Source organism: Varroa jacobsoni, unplaced genomic scaffold, assembly GCF_002532875.2.
Source record: "Varroa jacobsoni isolate VJ856 unplaced genomic scaffold, vjacob_1.0 scaffold_1101, whole genome shotgun sequence".
Lineage (NCBI taxonomy): Eukaryota > Metazoa > Arthropoda > Arachnida > Mesostigmata > Varroidae > Varroa > Varroa jacobsoni.
This window is the reverse complement of record NW_019214003.1, coordinates 321,605-343,940: the sequence shown is the minus strand read 5'-3', so window position 1 is coordinate 343,940 and position 22,336 is coordinate 321,605. Positions and strand designations below refer to the sequence as shown.

Below are 22,336 nucleotides of genomic sequence, written 5' to 3'. Positions count from 1 at the left end.
ATCGCTTCGCGCCTGCGAACACCAATACACATGTAATATGTAGAAAGACGACTGTTTGTAGTTAAACTATCTATCAACTTGTTTCATAGCGTCATATACTAATGATAACAACGGTATATTTTTTAAGGGAGCCACTTGCAGGATGCCGAAATGTTTGATGTTATCTCAACAACGGTCCAGCGTAAAGCGGCTATGGCAAAATTCTTGTCTCATGAACTTTTCTGTCCATTGTTTTGATTTGCCAGTCGAAACAAATCGTAATCCTCAAGTACATCTTTTTTTTTCGTCTGTTCACGTGTCACGAAAAAGACGGGGTTACTCTAACATGACGTCAATTGTTAAATTGTTCCAAACCATGGGTCAAGTCCCATGAATTATAGGCCGCATCGAGGCGTAGCTTTGCAATATTTTTCATAGTTTAAAGTTGCTTTTGTAGTAATACCCGTCGAAACCTTCGTTTATCGAGCAGTTCGAAGTTATGGGGCGACTATCGTGCAACCTATCATACAGAATGATCTGACAGGGAATTGTCACCTGCGCCTGGGACTGAAACGTCCGGATCATTCTTAGGACTACGATTCTGGAGATTTTAACAATACTTTATTTACTCAACAGCAATGGCAAAGGTAACGGGAAAAACCTGCTAATAGTGTATGACAACCGAGTTCCTGTGAAGTATTCGGTAAACCCTCGGTTATCGGCTACCTGTGACATGTATCTAGTCAGATTTCTGTCCTGTCTAATGCGCGTACTAATAATATACTAATATAATGGATATAATCAAAAAGCATTCCGTTTCTTTTTTTACTGTCGGACCGGGTCTGTCAGATTTTACAGTCGTCTACATAAACCCCATTCATCTCGAATTCTATAATAACAGCTAGTGATGTTAGTATATTTGCATTCAATCATGTTCGTTTCTCTCCAGCGGAAAAAAAAAACACCTTCAAAAAGGGCACGCCACTAATGAGTTCACGTAAATTTATTTTTGAACGAAATGCTGCTACCTAATGGTAAAGAAATTTTGTTATTATTCAAGCACGATTATTGCCCCTCAGACTGTTTTAATTTAGATGTCTGCTTGTCACCTGTACAGAAAGCCTGCCTGAGCTCGATGGACAATTAGGTGAGTGGAAAGATGACTGTTGATTCGATACCGCGTCTGATGTATGGTCATATAGTGATATAATATACAATACTATGGGCCTCCTGGACTAGTTGATCTCTATCGAACTATAATTATAGTTGGCAAACTCCTAATTTTCCGCCTGTTGCAACTTTACTGCGCGCGTTAGGGATAGCAGATTTGCAGTGACAGAGTTGACTTAATTAATTCCACCAATCATTGACGCGACTCGTCGAAACGCCAGCGATCGTATGTCTCTGCACGTCTTGGCGTCACCAATAGCTCTGTTTAGTCGTCAGCTTGTTGTGGGCCGCCATGAAATGCAGCCTTGACGAATTCTGCTAATGGTAAAACCGTTTGCGAGGGCACGAAACATTTGCGCCATCTAACTCCTCATATACGCGGCACGACGATACCTGGCTGAATCCTTACAACAGCTTTTGCCGACGCGTGCAAACACACAGACTTTCTCTGTATAGCGCTCGCTAATTACCGTTACCGTAATTGATAAATTGAACTTGCTCACGCCATAAGCTCTCACAGAAAAACCAATGTCCAAAACGATAAATTACCATTATCGCTATCGTTTCTATTTGCCTTTATACAATATGTCGCTTAATTTTGATAAAGAGAGAAGTGTTTGACCCCTATTTGGTTTACATAGATTTCCGGTTGAAATCATAAAATTCAAGGAGACATTATCGAAGAATGTTAAGTATCTTTGCAAATGGCAAGCCATAACTAGATGAATTACATCGCTCATAACTTACTCTGTGGCACAGTTATGAAGTGAGCCGAAGTTCTGCGAAGTCGAAGAAGCGGAACTATTAGCAGAAGTGATAATTTCTTTCAGGTCGAAAATGACCCCAACAGATATAGAAAAAAAAAGCGCTATTATTATTAAGTAAATTGTAATCTTTTTAGATATATGTATCAATTAATTAGTTTAGTAATGTTTATTCTACTGTTTGCAACTGCAGTTTCTGCGTTGGATAGTTTGGTTGAGTTAATTTTAATGTATCGCATTTGGCATTGTTGACTGAGCGCGACATATAAACGACCTTTTCTAATTCCTCACACTGCGACGCGGTGCCTTAACATATACTGAGTGAAGCACGATCAGACCTATCACGCCTCGATACCATTCACGTCGCGGATCACAGCAGAAAGCATCAGCTGAATGCCGGGTAGAATCCATACGGTCGTGTCTATATATATTCAATTAAACAATTCGTTTGCGTAAAAGCTTCATCCGCCTGGAGACATCAGCCGTTCCGTTCAGATAAACGATCGTGAATAGCCCTCAAAACCCTACACGATCAGCGTTATTTTGAATAGAAAAGTATTATTCGAGTGAACGTAATTTATTTATTACGAGCCTTTTCAGTTGTCTCTTTATAGAAAACAATATGCAAGATGGAGAAAAATAGAGAAGCTACATGATACTCGACCGTTATTAGAGTGGAGACATCTGTCAATAATTTCCATTTGGAAAAGGTAACCAAATATTAGAATGTGATCAAAGCAGGTTTTTCTGTCCGTGATTTCTATCGATAAACATAGGTAGTCAATAGCTTGCGTACAACTTTGGCCTTAATCACATTTCATTGCAGTTCATATCTGATACTTTATTAATGGACAATTAGTACACACAAACTTCCCCATAAGTATTTATTTATTTCTTTAATTATGTAGATTTTTTTCAGGTAAAGTAATATACAACTGAACATCGCAAGAGTTTGTATTTGCTGAGCTAGATAAAGGTGAAAAATGTTCGCTTATAATTTTGCTTCTATCTTTTATGAGAACGACAGTGCGCTCGACATAGCCATCTCTACTGGGTCTAGGCCAATCAGTCACAATCGCCCTTTAAGCAGTTCCACTCAGACTTCGCAAACATTTTTCCCTTACTCGGAAAACGATGTCTAAGTGAGCTCAATTCTTCATCTGGCGTCTGAAAAAATCTTCACTTGTATATCGTAGAAGATTTCATTTCATCATATTCAATGTCGTCATTTCTATGTTCATAATTGACACGATCTGGCTCATCATGTTACTCTCATCACAAAGTCATCAACTACAACCAACCAACGTAAGCGGGCGAGGGAAGTCCAAACGGCAAACGTGCTCACGTTACGAACGAAGACCTGGCGTCCTCAAGCCCCACCATCAGCATCACCCTTATCATAAGCGACGCCGCCGATTTCATCATCATCATTGACAACGGGTGCCGTCTTGGTCTACTTTTTATACGGACCATTCCTTCTTTCTGTGTTCTTCGAACGGATTGCTCGCTGTTGGAAAGCACTGCCATTGAAGTTGCTGCTGCCACTGCTAGCCAGTGCGTGCGTCCTCCTCGCTACCTATCTCCATTGATATGGTGTGCTTCTGCCTGTTTTACGTTTGTTCCAGCTTCTTTTTTGTCCGTTTTATCTCGATTCACTTCGTTCTGCTTCTATTTTCTCCTCTCCTGGTTTTGGAGCGGATTTCAACTACTTCCTCGTCAGCCTTCGTTGTTAACGGGGTCAGCAGATTCACTCGTAGGTTTCGGTTCTGTTCAGTGGTACGCTGGCAACGCTTCTGTTTTGCGAAGTACCGAGGCGAACGACGACAATTTAAACGAAAAGTTCCGTCTTCAAGCCTCTGCTGAAGTACACGACGTTTACATGGAGTGTGCCAGCCTGTGTTAGACACGGTCTCGCACACGGCCCGCACCAACTTCGAAATTAACGGCATTGCATCTGGCAACAAAAGAAGGCCAAGAGACGGCTTGTCGAACGGTTGTTTTCTACTGACCTATTCATCTATTTTTATTTTATTCCGTATTTAATAGCTTACGAGCTCTTGTCGCTAGCGACAAAGCTAAACAACACAGATGTCAGTCAACACCGATACGTACCAGTCCTATCTACGAACGGAAGCGAGGCATACTACTTCAGCACCATAGCGACTAGTAACCGCTGCTACAACGGCGCCGACTATGACAATTTACACGACGATAACGCCAAGACAACAACGGGTTTAAGGAGCTTTATATTACGTTACCACATTTAGTACAATACTGTAATACCGCAACTATAGCTGACTGGCTCGGCTGTGTCGAGGTATAGAACGTTGGCCAATTAGGCTTTCTTCCGCCATGTTTCGTTGCTATGCCACTGTCTATGCTACTACATTATCACTGCCGGTGCCATTATCATCTACACATGTATATGAGGGGCTATATCTATGCATATTAACAGATGTATTATTTTGTATATATTTGTATTTGAAGAGATAAGTAATTTGCTAAAATATTTTTTCTAACATAATACATACAGATGAAGTAGATGACTAAGTATCTAGTCACCATGTAAATTTTTGTCTGTTTGTGTTTGTAGATTACGAACTAATGACAAAGAGGTCTTCGGAAACGTTTGGGAGCATGTTCGAGATCAGTTGTAAACTATGCAGAATCCTAAAAAAATATATATATTTTCGTAGCATTTTGAAAAAAACACTAGAATACTAACACGCCTATTATCGCAAGCAATCTATACAACGTTAGTTGTAAGATCGTACTGCTGCTGCCATATGAGAACCGGTTGAGCTTGGAGACAATCTTTATCTGAACAATTTAAGGGGTAGAAGAGCTAAGTAAGCAACGCTTACCGTTCCCAATGGTCGTGCAAAATACGTTTAAGCAAGAAATACCTGATCCCCACCGCTAGCAAGATACGATAACGAGCTAGAGTAGAGTCATTCAGAAAATGTTTGGTGCGGTTTGTAGCGGTCATGGCTGCCAACGACAAGCAGACTCCAACTGGTTACGTTTATTGACCCATTCCGAGTGTGTCCTTCCTTAATTCTATCGTTACGCGTCCGTTGTTCTCAAACATAGCTTTCTCAAATAGAATAGAATGATCGTACACGCGAAAATAAAGATCGACGTCGTTTGTCATTCGAGCAAAAGTTGGTTTTTATTTTCTGAAAGATCAACAATGAATGAAATGAAAAAAACTAGACTGAACCAGAGAGACGTGATACGCCACAGTGTAACCATATAGTCTTACCTACGAGTATCATTATGTCAAACCTAATAGGCGTTTAATTACTATTTCCATTCATCATCGCACCGTTTTCCATTCATATAGACACTTTTGCGTCTAGTGTTGTCCTACCTTTTCCAAGTCAATGCTGAATTTTCAGGAAACCGAAACTTCTACCGATCTGAGCTAACTAGATAGAGTTACAAAATTACTCGTCAGCCAAGTGATTTTCAACGGTACGACAACATGTGACCTCGCTGACATCCGTTAGATCTTCAACGTTTTGTACTGTCGTTCGTTTACATTTCGACGTCAACAGAAGATGTTCATAGAAATATCTAAAAAGTATTTCTTTCTGTCAGTTTCTGATTGTTGTTGTCTTTGTACTGCTAAACCATCTTCTCTTTTATTGTCTGTGCGCTGCTCGAGACATTCGTAACGTTGCTTCGTAACCCTATGAGAAGTCCAATTGAGCAAATCTTCCTGCTAGCTGCGTATTGCAGATATTTAGCGTTGTCGATCGTGTACGGAATACTTCTCCACCCAGACTTCATTCTGCCGCCTTAGACCGCACCCGGTTAGACCTAATATGGCCTCCGTTCTTTCTTTACTAATCCAAGTGGATCGCCAACGAATTAGGCCCCTTAATTAATTCACCCCTGCCTTAAATATTCTCGACCAGTCTATACAGATACTATCTTCTACGAAGTAGCTTGGTTGCATCATTAGTGACAGAAAATAGAATTTCCAAACTGCTTAGGAAATACGCAGGCTGTTATGTGATGTGATGAGAGTCTTTTCGTCGTTCGTTATTACCGACAGATTGAATTTCCTTTTCGCGGTAGAACGCTTAGCTGCCAGCTGTAAGCTTGAGTGAAACGGCCCCAAGGGCTAAAAGAGGCTACCGAGTTAAAAATATTCTGTGACATTGTCCAGGCATCCAACCTTCTCCGTGTCGCATACACGGTTATATTCTGATTCGTGTCGGACGTCCGAACTATCACGCCAGTGACTACCAAAAAAAACTGGAAGGTGGAAAAAGTACGCTGAACACAGGTGCCCATGTAAATGTATATGTAATGTTTTCGTTCATGTGATATCTATTGCTTCCGACGCGAGCTCGAATAATCGAACGAAGTGCAAAAATCGAAGGAAGCCTTTGGAAGGCCAGTGGAAATGTTTGATCCTAGCATACCTTTGGGTACGCAGGAGAAACTTGCTCTCTTTCAAGGGCAGCCCTTAACTTGCTCGGATTAGTTAAAATTTAATCGGTTTTTAACTGTAACAAGTGGTACGCGACGCATCTTAATCGCTGCGAGTATTCTCTGTCAGCAAAGGGTCGTGTGTTACGAAGCCGAAAAGAATGTTAACTTTGGAGCATCAAATCGTACGACGCGTAAGGGGAGCTCGGGCTTTCTTGAAGACCTTCATCTATCTACGAAGGTGCACGATTCGGCAGCGCAACACGTAATTGAAACGGGCTTCTTCTACGGCTGATTGCGTTTGTCTGTTACAGAACACGATGAACACTATTGGTAGCCCAGCGACCTTGCCTAACACCTTGATGTGTCGCTATTGATGCACACATTTGTAAAAAATGACTACTGGAAATGTAACGTTTGTTTACTGTGGATATATATTCTATTATTTATAAACGATCGATCAGTGAGACCTTGGAAACAGACACCGAATAAAAAACGGGCAACGCAGAGTCTGTAAACGGGATTTTTGAAAAGCTGAAACCGGTGTGGTAACGACAGATAGATACCTGCAGTATATATATTCAGGTATATTGTGTTGTATGGTTAACGCTGAAGTGCGGGAACGTACGCATGGCTAAAATTTTGTTATCGTGGAACACACGTATGATACTTTCGTAATTTATTTGATATGACACTTATCATTGTATAGTAGATATTTAATGCGGTGACAGTTTTCCTTCAACGAAATCTACAAATGATAGAGAAGCCAACAAAGATTGCTTTGATTTTGCAAAATGCATGTTATGCCAATAAAGCCCTACCGTATGTGACGCAATGCTAGCTAGCTCTGCTAGAGGCAACGGCGAACACCCGTTTTATCTGTCTACATTAATGTACATACTATTATGCCGTAGTAATTTCATGTCTTTGGCAGCCTATGGTACACACTTCGTAGCAGGACTTACTAGCTGGCACACGACCGAATTATAGATCGTGTTCCGTGTGCGGCGTCGTCCTTCACGCTAACTACAACAATGGAATTCAAATGGGTCGTCAGCAAAACTCAGATGACCGACAGCGGTAGTTTCTAAAAAGAAGTTTATAATCAGCCAAATATTGCCTCACATAGAGAAACATATGAAAAGTCAGCGCTAAATGCTATGTTTACTGCCATAGCATCCTTCTGATAGCATTTAAATGAAGTCGAATGATAACGGTCGCTGCATAACGCCGTAGATGTTGTAAAATAAATCTTCGCAGACGTTGGCGTCTCTACTCGCTAAATTATAGATCATACCGATAGTGATCCTTTTTGAATTGGGTTATTAGACCAGTTTTGGCCACCTACCCAAGATCACTTATCGCTAACTATTAGACACCTAGTTATTCTTAGTTGTTCGATAGAGATCGTTTCGTTTGCGTTTAAACAAAATCTACTTCCCTATGACTCGATCCGACGTCCTTGATGTACCTCTTCTACAAATACAGTACCTTTCCGCATGCTCCAGGAATAGTCGTATGAATAGTCCAGCTCATTTTTATCCTCTTCCAGTAACAGCTTCGCTCTGTAAGACAGAGATCCTTGAAAGGAAGTAAGCCAGGCCATTTTTAGTGGGTAAGCCTATTTTACTGCGCCCTATCGTCATGTGTTGGCCATATCGTCGCTGGATTATCCGCTGAGTTCGGCTCTGCCTATGCTGCCGCTGCCCTTGTTGTAATGCTAATATTGTATTGTACTGGAGATCCGTTACTACGGCTAGTAACATTCGCTGCTATGACTCTAACGCATGAGCTGTTTCCATTATCGGCTATCACAGTCGAGGCCGGGGCGCTTTTCGTTTGCCATGCGACAAGATACCCTGTCTACGGGTCATCAGTACCAAGCACAAACGACAAAACCATTTAGCAGTGATACTCTCTGATCTGCTGACACGCTCCGCGTCTCCATGCCTGCACGTATAGAATTATTGAACTATATATACAGTGCAAATGACTGGGCCGTCCGGCTAGCGAGTTGTGACGTGAAGTGTGAAGTTTCGTTTATTGAGCATGTACAGGCAGACAAACAAATACACATAAACACTCATGTAAATACATACATACGTATATCGACGCGTTCGATTATTTATAGTTCCTTGGTTTCGGCATTGGCACTAGATGCATGAAAGTATGCCATGCCGTTCGATACATGAGTAATAACAGAGCGCTATCGGCTATCGTTAGCGATAACAGATTTGCAATTGACCCGTGCGTGGGATGGCGGAACTGCAGACCCGCCACTGCTTCTGTGGAAATTGAAGCCTCGAACAAATAACTGATATAAAAACATGCCAGTAACGCATACATGCGGCTGACGATGTACATCTACTATAATAATGAAACATATTAAAGATATACATAGTATGTTAGACGAGTTTTTGTAAAAGAACCACATTATCGTATGCGGTATCAACAAGGATCGTGCACTAGGCTCCATCAGGAGTCCCAGGTGCAGAACGATAACAAAATAATCATGATAAAAGTCACAATCATAAGCAATAATCAAGGAGTAGCTTCATTGTTTATTCCGTTATCGTACAGAAGCTCAACATTTTCTAAGATAATGTCTATGAGAGAATAGTTCAAAGTGTATGTCGCCATTTTTTTTGTAAGATCATACAGATTAATAGAATTTATGACTACGTGTGGCAATCTCAAGAGATTGACCATCGGCATGATGGTTATGATGAACAATAGGCTTTTCGACACTCAGATGGAAAGCGGACTTTATCACCTAAGGCCTTTGCAGTACGCATAGACGATGCGATAAACAGAAAGCAGCAACTTAGGCTATTTGCATAACGCAATTGACTATAATTAGGCATTGAATCATAAATTATCTACTCCTTAAATAGTCTACTTAGTTTGAAAAGCTGCGGTACGAACCCCAGCTTTTCATTTCACTTTATTTGGTAATAATAGAAGCGCTGATTCCAGTGCATCATATTGCCCTATGGTTCTAGATACAAGCTAGTTAGTTACCTTTGCTAATGATACTTTTTCGTCAGTTCCGTTATTATGAGCGCCGTAGAAAATTTAGTTTGAAAAAATGCCCAGCATATAGAAACGCTGGAGGAACTCGTTGAAGCGGAATGAGTCAGAAAGCGATTGATTCCTTTGGTTATTCATGTGTAAAAACACTGTTGGAATCGTTCAGCATTATTGTACTTATACGTCATAACCCACTGGGTCAGAGCCGGAAGATGTGTTCCGTTCTCGATATAGCGCCTACTAATGGGCAGGCCGGCGATAGAAATAGATCTGTCAAAAAAATTATTACCGTGTTCTTAGACCTATCCTACACAACTCAGTTGCTCGCCCTGTGCTCTTTTACATGTCGCATATTGGAGGTAATTTTCTTCTTTCGTACAATTGTGTTGTTGTATTGCATCCTTACGTTTCTGTGCATACGCATGGTGGATAGCTAAATGAATACCGCCATTATCTGTCCTACGCAATTACAGGTTAGCCAACAGACAGACTGGCGGTGCCATAGCAGGATTGTGGCCGAATGCAAGGCCTTATGATCAAAATTTTATATCAAATTTAATTTTAATCTATGTAGATTGAAGTTTGCTCCATTTTTCAATACATTAAAGCAAAATAGTGTCTTATCAGTGATTATAGAGAAGCACCTACCGACAATAAAAAATTTAAACAATGATCCCGTCGTGGCAAAACTAACACAAGTCGAAATAGGACTTAAGACAGATTTGCATGCCTGTTGTTCTAGATAATCGATTCGAATAAGCCTACGTATGACGATCGTATAGATATATAACGGCAAGAGCAAAGATCAATGGACACATTAGAGCACAGCATACCAAGTAAACGCGTGCCATTAGCCAAGACAGAAATAAATGACGATATCGTTGTTTGTGTTTAGGGGGCGGGGGTGTTACCGCTCACTTGGGGGTTGGCGATGTTCTGTGTTCTATTGTTTCTACACTACCCGGCACACACATGCATCCTCATCGCGACCACACTGAACGAACGAACAGACATAATAAGCCAAGGTATTTCGATTTTAAATTGTTTTGGCTGCAAATGTTCATGCACACCCAGTTTACAGACTTTTGCGACAGTTGCGGTTGGCCAAGACATGCCAGTCACGTTCAGCAGTCGAGATCGTTTTACTTACGAGTTTTTTTTACAAAGCATCTGACGTATATACATAGCAGCAAGTGTATACCTACTTCAAAACGATCAGTTAAAATTTGCCGCGCTTGCAGGTTCTATTTCTGTGTTATGCCGCGTGCTCATCATCACGCTCAGACCACTGAATGAATTTGAGACTGCTATCGTTTACACACAAACATGGCACAAGCAAGTGCGACTCTTTATTACGAACTATACTTGCTATAGACGTTATTCAGTTTCTAATCTTCCTCAGTTGAATGTATTTGTGATCACTTGTATGCCGTTCACATTGAATGTCGCACATCAAATAATTTTCTTTTTATAGAAAGTTTGATTACCAGTTTTCGTACGACCAGCACCACTAGAGGATAACGGTTAACTTGTTTGGGCTTAGCGTTAGGCTCAGCGTCATCGATTAGACTTATTCACGTTGAGGCCACTACTCACTGATTCTCAACTCATCTTTCAAGGTTCACTCCGAATCAGCTCAGATATTCAGGAGTAGTTAGCGCCAACATATCATCATGTCGGAGCACTTTGAAAGTTTCCCACCTCCCCTGGCGAGTTAGCTCCCTGCACTCGAGTATGATCCGTGCCCCGTGCATCCCGTGAAAATGTCGTCTGCTGTTTACTTTGTCGTTAACTTCATGGGCCGTTGTTTTTCTCTCAAGACTTCCTAATTGAAGTCTTACTTATCACTAAACACTTTCGTGGCCTCGATAGAGAAGGGTGTGAACACCCTCATGCCGTTTGCTAGGGACAACCTCATTTTTCCTCTCATGTGTTTTCTTCTAGTGCGAGTAACAGCTCGCCTGCCTGTAGTGTGTAGCTATTAAGCCTGCAGTGCACAGGTTACAGATATCCGACTGAGATTCATCAGTTTTGTAAAGATAGCTTTGAAAATCGACACGACCCGTAATGAGATGTGTGAGGTAGTACCCGAGCCCTCTAGCGAGTTGCGCAGTCTAGGCTTTCCACGTTAGGGATGGTGCCCCATATTGCTGTTCCCGGATCGGAATTGGGAATTGTTTGACGCAGTTCAAGTAGAAGACACCACAACCGCTCAAAAAGCATTTATTTTAAAATGAATATATCTTAAAAATGAATAATCCACAATTGAACTTGTTTACTTATAGACACATTGTATCATTTATCCCAGGTGCCTTCTTCTAGCGTTCTCACCTTCGGTACATATTCTACCGAATTCATTATGCAACACAGATATTTGGCCCACTGGCAATACAATACGGTGACAGATATTCATTTTGCCCTACCGAAAACATAACTAGCTGTCGGCTGCTTTCAGCGCCAGAAACCCGACGAGTATTTTTTTTAGCTATTAGAATTATTATACATGTAAATCTAAGAGTAGCAATGTTCCAATTACTATAATTATTTTTTATTATAATTAGCATCCATGCATTACATGTGGATAGGTTGAACTTAAAAAATTTACCAACTTTGAAAACTTAATGCTCTTCCATGTGGTGCCTTGAGAATTCCCTTTCTAGTATATTTGTTTGTCATTTCTAGAGACGGTCGATTTCGCCAATGCCGGCTGTGGTTTGCCTCGTTTGTTCGTCAGCATCAATACAATTATCGCCGTCATCTGACGAAACTGTAAAATGTGTGTTTTGTATGGCTGCGTTTGTGTGTATCCGTATGATAAACATCTCTACCGTCTCTAGTACGCGACATTAAGACAATTATCCAGGCGTATAGACAACACGGTAGCGCGTTAGAAACCGAAGAACGGCATAAGCCGAACCGACTCAACAACGGCTGTGTGAAAGGAGACAGCTGATGAAGTTAATGATCATGATGAGAGTGATGAAGGCGTTAACGAAAATGAATTCGCACCGAACAACTGACGAGGAGCGTGGATAAAGGAATAAGCACGTCATGAGTCATGCAGGAGTCAACACGAACTTGGGAAGGGAGTAAAGCCGGCACAGGTCGGTCTGTTCGTCATCTAAAATCTACCAGTTGCCTATTGCAATCTAACACTGCGAGTAGCCGATTGCTGCCAAAGCGTTCTAGCCGCGGTTTCTATGAAGTCACCTATCGTTTAACCCTATTCTGCGATCACATGCGTACTATGCTATCATAACTGAAGGGAACAGCAGCGGAGGAGCTGGACTGGGCGGGGGCTAACGTCGTTGCAACCGTGGTAAAAATGATGTCGTTGTTATAGCGGCAGCACTAGCGGTAGGGTGACTCAATTTTATTGAAAAGGTCTCTTCTGCAGACCATTTTCGGAGCAGTGGAACTATGAACCAACGACTCATTTACATATGCACACATGCGCAGACAGACACAAACGTTATGCTTTTCTATAGAATTTACATGTTTCTTAGACACTTTAATGTTATGCTGGTCCTTTGTGTTTCTCCCTACTTTCTACTGCTGTGAAAGAACTAAGAACCAATCATGTCGTTCCTCATATGCCATTCTAGTTAAATTTATCATTCAGCGCACTTATCGCTTTCACACATTTCTAATATAAAGCTTCTAAAACAATATCACTAGCAAGCCAAGCCAGAAGTAACCGAAAATATCGCCGCGCCGTCTAAATATGTTTTATAGGGTATTACCAATTTAAGGACGGGGCAATTAGCAACCACTCGCCTCTCTTGTATATGCAGAATTACAACAACTAAACCTTTCCGTTTGTCAGAGAACTTTTTGTCGATTACGATAGACTCGTTACTCCTTGCATACATTTGCCACTTCGTGATCCGAAGCTATCACCGAGCATCAATAGATTGTGTTCGATCAGGTCAAAATGAGAATTTGCGTACTAATCTTAGGGACACGTTGTGGTCCTGATTCAAACCCGGACATAAACAGACTTCGTTTCGTGCTGGGAACCAACCAGCCAGCTAGCCAGCCAGCCATCTGTCTGATGAAACGTAAAACTCGAGACACAGAGCCCAGGGTGAAAAGAGCACTAAAATGACCGGTTCAGCTACCCGCAGCAAATTTTGGGAGATAATTCGAAGCTAACCTCATTTGTGTGGTAGTGCATTGGTACGGTGAACACTTCCTGTGGAATACAGAGGAGATGAAAATAAATGGGAAATACACACTGGATTTTTGACTCTTTTCTGTGTCGGTCGATCAGGGAGTAGATGATATAAGCCATGTACGTTTCTAAACATGGTCAAGCTTTCGAACAATGAAATATTATAAACGAATTAACTGACTCTGATCAATTGACCGCAAGCGCTTATCCTGAAAGTGTTATCGGCTAGGTAAAGTATGGAAGCAGGGATGAGTTATATTTCAGTTTGTGATAAACTAAGGTAAACCAGTTAATGTTCTGCTAGAAGTTTGTACAAGGTAACCGTCTTCTTAATTATTTCTACTGATTTAGTAAATCTAATAAAGCCTAAAACCAGTGAACCCTATATTTTATTTCAGTTTAGGAAACTTTTACTACAAGTTGGTCGGATCTCTGTTTAACGATCTAGAATTTGTTATCGAGATTTGTCAGATACTATGTTCGTTATCATTATCAGCGTCATTCGCAATATTCTAAATGGATGACTATAGCGAAAAGCTAGATCCATTGTCGAAGCTTAGTGATTTTGGCAGAAAAGAAAAAGCCCAATCTCGGTTGCAGGCGGTGAAGCAAAAATCCTTGTAGCAACAGAAACTACTTCTTCGTGTTTCTGGCACGTATTTTAACTTTGTCCAAGCTATGATTGATGTCTGAATTTTGTTCCTATATCACCGGATGATTTTAGATTAGAAAGATAATACGCTCTGAGTCGATAGGAACTTTGCCTTAAACCTGACTTTTAAGTTTGTTCACACGATAGGAAGCCTTAAGTACGTTTTGATGTAATGAAACGCTATCTCGTTTGCCCATATTCCTCTTCTACGACATAGAACTCAGTATTTAAATTCAGCTCCACATTCAAATAAACTATATGTAGCCTTTTATTCTTTTTGACACATAAAACTTCATTTACTTTTTTTTCAATAATTTAAGCTGCTATGAAGACAGACCCAACACAAGGCTGCATATAGGCACACAAAAATAGACGTCATATTCGCGCGTGGCAGCTGTCGTAATTATTTATCGTTTTTTTGAAAAATATTTCATTATTTACCAAACTGCTACCTGGGTGTGTATTTATGACGTACTATGTTTGTTACAAACATTACATGTGATGTTCATTCTTTACGACTGTATGTCCTAATGATTTAAGCATAGTCAAGCGTGCGTCCATATAACCTGTGACCATACTCACCACGAACGTTGCTTCTCAAACACTGTTGTACCTGGCGACTACTATCGTAGATGCTATCGTTGATTATTCTGTCATGCAAAACTCTAACACATTTAAATCCTACTGCTGTGAATAGCGGAAGATCAGCCACAAACAAACTTCACTATGCCGCTACTAAAAATCCATTTGTACGGCTAAGGGAATCCACATTGTTGACGGTAGAGGCAATCACAAGATCATTTGTGTATATATCACGTCACAAAAATACAACAATCAGAGTAGTAACAAGCTGACTAAAATGACGATCCAGAGATTTTACCACATCATCAGCCGTTTGCGCTATCAGATTTACTGGATCGGAGAGCGTAAAAGTTGTCATCGATCGCACAACATTCGAGAACAGCTTAAGCACATACACAGCAACCCTGTCGAACCGCCTAAAACAAACCAAATGGCTTAACTGGCTGTAACACCAAAATTCATTTATATATAAACTACAGCTCGAAGAACACACAATCAGAACGGATCAGAGTGTACAACTCAACTATAAGGCGATGTTGTCCCCCAGTGCTCTTTACTTGTAGCGCTGGCTCCGATGGTGAATAGCAGTAATCAATAGCAGTACTAAAAAGCATCAAAACAGTGCCGAACGACTACAGCGGTAGTAAACGCCACCAGATAACCACCACCGTCAACGCGGCGGCAACAGGTCACAGCATCACAGCGGCTTACGGGCTTCTGATTGTCTCCCTCGTGCCGCTGGTCCCGCCGCTGCTGCTGCCGCCACAGCCGCCGCTGCTGCCGCCACCGCCGCCGCCGCCGCCGCTACTGCTTTTGCTCTTTCTCCCGCAGCAGCAACGATCGCATCCATCGCCCGTCCACTCACAGTGACACGGCCGTGGCGGCGAGTGGAGCGTGACGTAGGGGGCGCCACAATCGGCGCCAAGGCCGCGCGCGATCGGTGCGAGCGCCGGCGCTCAAGCACGGCCGTCGCCATACAAGAAGGACCGATCCGGCAACGTACACCGCAATCGCCGTTGCCGCTGTTATCGTTACCGTTGTCTGGCCACGAATAGCAACAGAACTGCAGTCGCAGAATCAATCCCCCAATACCGGCAGCATTTGACTTCGGCAGCGACCTGGCAACGAAGCAACGGCTACGATAGCTACAGAGTCATGCAACTGTTACGCATCAGAACCAAGCAGAACGGTGATAACGGCAACGAAAAATAACGAACACTGCAGCCAGCGCACTTCAAGAGAAACGGAGAAGTTGGAAGAAATACGGGCAGGCAACAAAAAAAAAATTGCGAATAAAAGACGGCGACGGTGATGGTAGCAGCAGCGACGACAGCGACGCCGGAGAAACGTCTGCGACACGACTTGCAGAAGCGGCAGCAGAAGAAGAAGCAGAAAATGACGAAGTCGCAGAAGACGCTGAAACGATGGGCGCTGCTGGTGGGCGGCTGGCTGCTGTTGTGGATGTTTCAATATTCTTCTTGACAATGACGGCAACGCCAGTGATGGCGAAGGGGAGATAAGTAGACAGGGACGGAGAACTGACAGCTGAACATCGTACGGTTGACAAGAAAAAAACTGATGGCGATGGCGATAATAAATGAGAGCAGCAGGGTAAGGGCAGGCGTGGTAAACGAATTTGATAACCGGCCATTAATTAATTGGTCCTGCTTCGACAGGTTGTAGAAGAGTTCTTGAGGAACAACAAATCCAAGGAACATGTTTTGGTCAATGAATTTCCTATCCGAGACAAAGGTTAAATTAATTAAAGAAACAACTATTGAATAATATAACATATAAAACGGCAGAGAAGAGATGACTCCCGTTCCACAACGCCTTCAATCAATATATAGTTTTTCTATAATTCAACCTAAAGCGTTCGCAAATACAAGACTGCCCGCCGCTTTACGTCTGGCTTGCTTGGAGGATCGTTGCACGCAGTTCTAGGCAGGCCAAATCCACTCGGATGTCTCTCTCTTATTTGCAGGGTGATAATTCAATCGTCCATGAATCAGATTGCTGCTGTTTGTTCCTACTACTGCGACTCCTGGAACGGCTACTCGGTAGTTAGTACCTTGCCGTTTTCCTGGAAGGAGTAAGTGTGGAGCTCTAATTGGACCTGTAGCATATAAGAGCCTGATCCTGAAAAAATGTTGTCTGAGTTGTTCTAACAGACTGAACGCTACATGTACACTCTATCGATGAAGATTAACGTGTGGTACAAAGTTACGCTAAATGATACGTGAGTTACGTTTCGTATCGAAATGTCACAACTGGATGACACATTTGAGACAAGTAGTCACGTTTTAATAGTGCTTCATACCGATGTCTACGAATAAATTCACATCAACTAACCACTGCTGGCTGGTACGATTCGCGAAAATGAATGCTTTCACGGATATATCTGCAGCTACTTTGCATCGTTGCATAGATCCTTGATATTTCTCATATGGCCACTGTCGTAAAGAACGGCGTGACGAAATCTGAATTACGTCTTGTTCTCTCTTTCTAGAATGATTGGGCAATACACTAGGCGTGATGGGCCTCGCCTGCAACTGATAGAAACTGGCTTGTCTCCTCTGCGAATCACTGGATACGTAGTTGTCACTGTATTGACGTAGTGAAGAAGCAACGGTTGACCGCCTGATTGGTGTTGGTGCTGCCGTAGCCATTAATACTGCAACAGACCTTCCACATGGAGCAATACGAATAAGCTGTCGCGTTTTTTCTTTTTTTGTAGATTTCAGATGGGAAATGCTCGAGTAATAGATAAGAATTTCACAATTAGAATAATGATATATGTAGAATGCTTTCGACCAGACGGTACAAACTATCCTTGTTAAAGTGACTTTATCAGGTAGTAGCGATAGCTCATCAAGACCCAGACAGATGGCTGACTCACTCATTGCAGGACGGTCCTAACGTAGCCCATTTGAGATCGGTAATGCGATAGCTAATTGGCTCCTCTAAGCTCACGCGACTTTATGCTGGTGGGTTCGGCAAACCCAGATACAAACTTTAAGTAATTAGTAAATAATACGAATTATGATTATGACATAAGCAGTTTATGTTTGTAGCTTTCCTAGTTAGAGAAACAATGATGAATGAACCGCTACCTTCAAAATTTGCCTCCGATCCTACTATTTTATTGTTAAGCATCCTGTGCTATGCAAGCGTACGCGCTATATTTGCTGCAGTTCTAATGTACTAACAGCTGCTATAGTCGCGATAAACCTCTAGCCAATTCCGAAGGGGTAGTCCATGCAGTTTCGACGGGGTTGATATGCGACGATGAACGAACGATGGCGTGGTAGGTTGGTGATTGTTATTATTACTATTGGTTGCTGCTCCTGTTTGCCGTTACCTGTAATACATTCGACTTTTGATTCTCGATGTTCGCCGGTTTACCCAGTTTAATCGGTTCTCCTTTGCCGCAGTATGGAGCTTTTGGCGAGGTCGCTATTGGACGAACTGTTACGATACTTCCCTTTACCCGTTTCATTCGAATGACCAACCGTAGATAAACTGGAATAAAGCGGATCTACTAAGAGACGAGATGGAACAAGGAACAAATAAAGCGGGGGGGAAAAAAAAAAAAAAACAGCAGATGAGCACCAGCGGAACAAAGGAGATGTTTACTCTGAAGAACCCCAATTTAGAACAGACGATTTATCTCATCGTCTGTTTTGTCGACGTTGTTATGATGCTATGATGATCTCATTCCCGATCCACACGTTTGTGCCTTTCTATAAGTAGTTATTAACAGAAAACTGTTGACTATTATCGCGGGCAGCGCCTATCGCAAGATAAATGCCGGCAATGCAGAAGATCAACAGCAACTATATTTTTGTTGTTTCAATGAACGACCTGTGGAAACAATAACAATGTGATTAGATAATTAACGCTGGCAGATAGATGCACAGGGCCGTAGAGAGAAAACGGACAGGTTTTTTTCTTTAGTAATCGACCTGTGCTTATTGGCGTAAGTTTATGCAATTACACAATCTACAAAAATAGCACTTGTAAAAGAACATTAATAGAAATAAATAATGAGTCGCATTGATCAGACGAAGTTCATATCGATGCAAAACACACTTCTGTACATAATATCATTTACTTATTAGTAGGTACGTGTGCAAGTTATAGAAAAGCAAAAAAACGTCGAAAAAATAGGCTGACAGGTGTCAGTACTTTCTTCATTGAAAGCACTCTCATCTATTTTTTTTTTTATCTGGGCTGCCACCCTCGTTGTGTATGTAAATAGCTGCGCATTGTGACTTTTAGAGGTTTTAGCTATCGCAAATTGACGTCTGAGTCGACAACATTTTGGCACCAACAACTAAATGCTTTTAAATGAATCTTTATTCTTCACAAACATTACACATTTAAGATTTTACTAAAATATAACATCCAATATAGCCTTCGCGGCAATTATTTGGGTTTTTGGCCTTTTTTTCTCGTGCATCAGTCTATAGCTCTGAAATGCCAGCTTACATATTTTCCTTAAGTTTGTTAACCCTCCGCAAGATGTACACAAAAATTTTTAGGTACACCTATAAGAAGATATCGAACGGAGTTATGCCGCATAATCTGAGAGACGTCACCCCGCCTAAAGATCAGCCGCTTATTGACGTGATCGTTTAACAACAACAGTTATTAGAACCCAGATGTTAACAAAGCTTTTTCAACAATTTGGGGTACAAGAAAGCATGAGATTATCTCCCGGATACAATCCAGAGTTAATTGTTTTGTCAGAAAAAAAAAGACTAATTGCCAGACAATCATGTTTTGGGATGTGGATTTCATTCGTGGATAGTTCGGGTACTCTTGCGTCACGACGATCCATAGACAGCCTATTAATCTAAAGAGCATATCCGTGCGGCTATTTCAGTGATAGTACTAGATATATGCAAACACGTAGCTAAAAAGCGCGTGAAGCATCTATTGATTTTGTATCAAGGTGAATTCTTTAAACTTACAATGTTGGTAATAAGGAAAGGTTTATGCAAATATTTTCAACTTGCTCCAGATGACCCTGTACAATGATCCTATAATATGCAGGTTGCGTAGTACAATATACAACGAATGACAGGACGTTCTACTTGATATCAAAACGATGTACGTTGAACTGAAACCAGTGACCTTCAGGTCTAATGGTCGCTGAATTTATCGATATGAACATGAAGATTTAATCGTATTGAAAACCGCCATTTGACTAAATCCTAGAGTACGTTATTTGTACATTTTCTATTAACTGAAAATGCGCATAATCTCTTATTATAGTAATTTTCTTTGCTTTCAAAAACTTTTTAGCTTTTCTTTTTCATCGAACGGGCAGGATGCGTACGTCCCTTATCCGAACGCTCTTATTCTTAAGAAAATTACACACTTTGCCAATCAATTCTGGCGTTGTAGGTTTGCGTGATAGAGTTATCGACACCATGCACGTCTACAATACATCTGTTAATCATTTTTTTTGTTTAAAAAACACAAGTGTGCAGTTTTTGTGCAACCTGTAGGTAGATGTTGCTGTATGACATCATGAGCATCGCATGCTTTACCTCAATTAGCCTCAACGTATTGAGGTTAGTTCCGAGATCTGACATGGCTTCGATGGTTACTCTAGTTACATCTTATTATTATTATTATTATTATTATTATTATTATTACTCTTCTAGTTGTTACTCTCTGAAGCCTTTAAATAGTGAAGTTGAATCCTTATCATACACAATCACACACGTATAGATGTTTGTTGTGAGATCTCGGACAAACAGCTCATAGAATCATAAGCCTATTTTCAACGTCTGTTGTATCTGACTGCATATGAATATGCTCTGCAGTGTACCTGATCCACGCATAGTGCTGATAGCTTTGCTGGAACAGAATTCAATAATGGAAATTTGTGCCAGATTACCTCCTAGGATTTATTCTTTGCCGCATGCTATTTGTCTTAATGAATTTTACACACTGCTGCTGAAACGGATCTCTTCAATACTTCTTGGTTCATCGATGATGCAGAGGAGAACGCCACCAACAAGCTTGATAATGATAGGATTGTACACAAAATAAGTGCTAAAAGTGATATTTGCGAGAGAATGAAAGATAGCACACGCTATTCGGTAACAGTATGGATGAGCGTTAATAGCACCTAACAGAAAGCCTTCATCTAAACGGAAGGGGCGCATCGATACCAGCGGCAGAATCCGTAGTGGACGTGTTCACATCATAATTTCCAGTAGAAACAATGTAGCATAGATCGTGTCGTGATGATATATGTAATAAAAGCCCGTTCGTAACAGGCATCGTTCTCATTGATACTAACGGTATACTGTAGTACAATGTAATAGATAGATTCATTATGGCCGTCCTCTATTGTGAGGTTCAGTAATGGTTTTCTGCCGAAGAAGGCCTTCGAAAGATTTCACGTTGTTTCGTGTAGGTCATCTCAGTCTAGAACATAAAAAACGTTTTTCATTAATTTATTTAAAGCTCCTAGTAATGAGTCGTGATATTAGACCACGTTGCTGGTTCAAGGTCCGATTATAAATAAATGAGCTAATTTTCAGCTTTGAGGAAGTTTGCCCCCCTTACCTAAAGTGCCATAATAAAAATAATAATAGTAGTGGCTTATTAATAATCAACTAGATTTACGGTCTTTTTTTAAATTTATATTGCATTTTTATCGTGCTATTGAGTTTCATCAAACCCATTGAGACTATAACTATTTTGTATTTGAACAACTGTCTTTTCAGAAAAAAAGTATATTCGTACGGTAATCATCCAGAAAACTCGTTCGAGTTCAATCGAACGTTAGAAGAGAGACAGTTATACTGATGTTCTTTACAAGAGGAGATAGATTGTTTGTTTGTTTGTTTATCTTCAACAATAGATCACGGACCAAATATAAGACCTTCTAGGTGCTTTCTTTTTGATGTAATCGACCCTCGTATAACATCAACGAAAAAACTAAGCATATTTCGCGTGTTCTCTGAACGAAGAATGAAACATACTAATATCCATAATAGTATCTTTTAGTGGTAATTATTTTTCTCACTGAACAAAACGGCGGCCTATTAGGTTCCAGTAAATCAAACTCCTTTATTCCTATTTGTGAGGACAAAGATTAAAGTTTACACGCGAGTAGAATCTTTGTAGCTGAAGTTTCACACCTAGAATGCAACACAGTATTTTTGCATTGTTATCAATAATTCAAATATAATGTTTTCAGATCAAGTTGCAAATTGAAGGATATTCGAAGATGGGTTTGCTAGTTAGATGACTCAAAGTCACAGCAGAACGCCATATTGAGAGAGGCCACAGAGCTCTTTCAAACATGCGATCTCAGCGAATGCAGTAATACTGAGGATGCGATCACGGGAATAACGGCATTTTAGCATCTGTAGATAAATTTTCTCAAAGACGCAACAATATAGCGGGTCCTAATGCAAGATCTAGAAAAATCCACAACATGTTTGCCTCAAGCATGTCATAAAGATTGATTTTAAAATTATAAAATAAGAAAATACGTTGAAAATAATACTCGCG

General features: G+C 40.9%; 1 protein-coding gene across 4 annotated transcripts in view; it reads right to left on the bottom strand.

Moving 5' to 3' along the window:
* The window catches only part of LOC111266600 (uncharacterized), a 94,291-nt gene extending 78,751 nt beyond the window's left edge, over positions 1 to 15,540 (bottom strand). For 2 of the 4 annotated variants that reach the window (XM_022844210.2, XM_022844211.2), the window contains exon 1: positions 14,795 to 15,526. The gene's annotated coding sequence lies outside the window, so the exon portion shown is untranslated. Of the gene's footprint in view, positions 1 to 14,794 lie in introns of all 4 variants that reach the window. The other 2 variants (XM_086970965.1, XM_022844212.2) reach the window with 2 other exon arrangements.
* Positions 15,541 to 22,336: the final 6,796 nt, after the last annotated feature.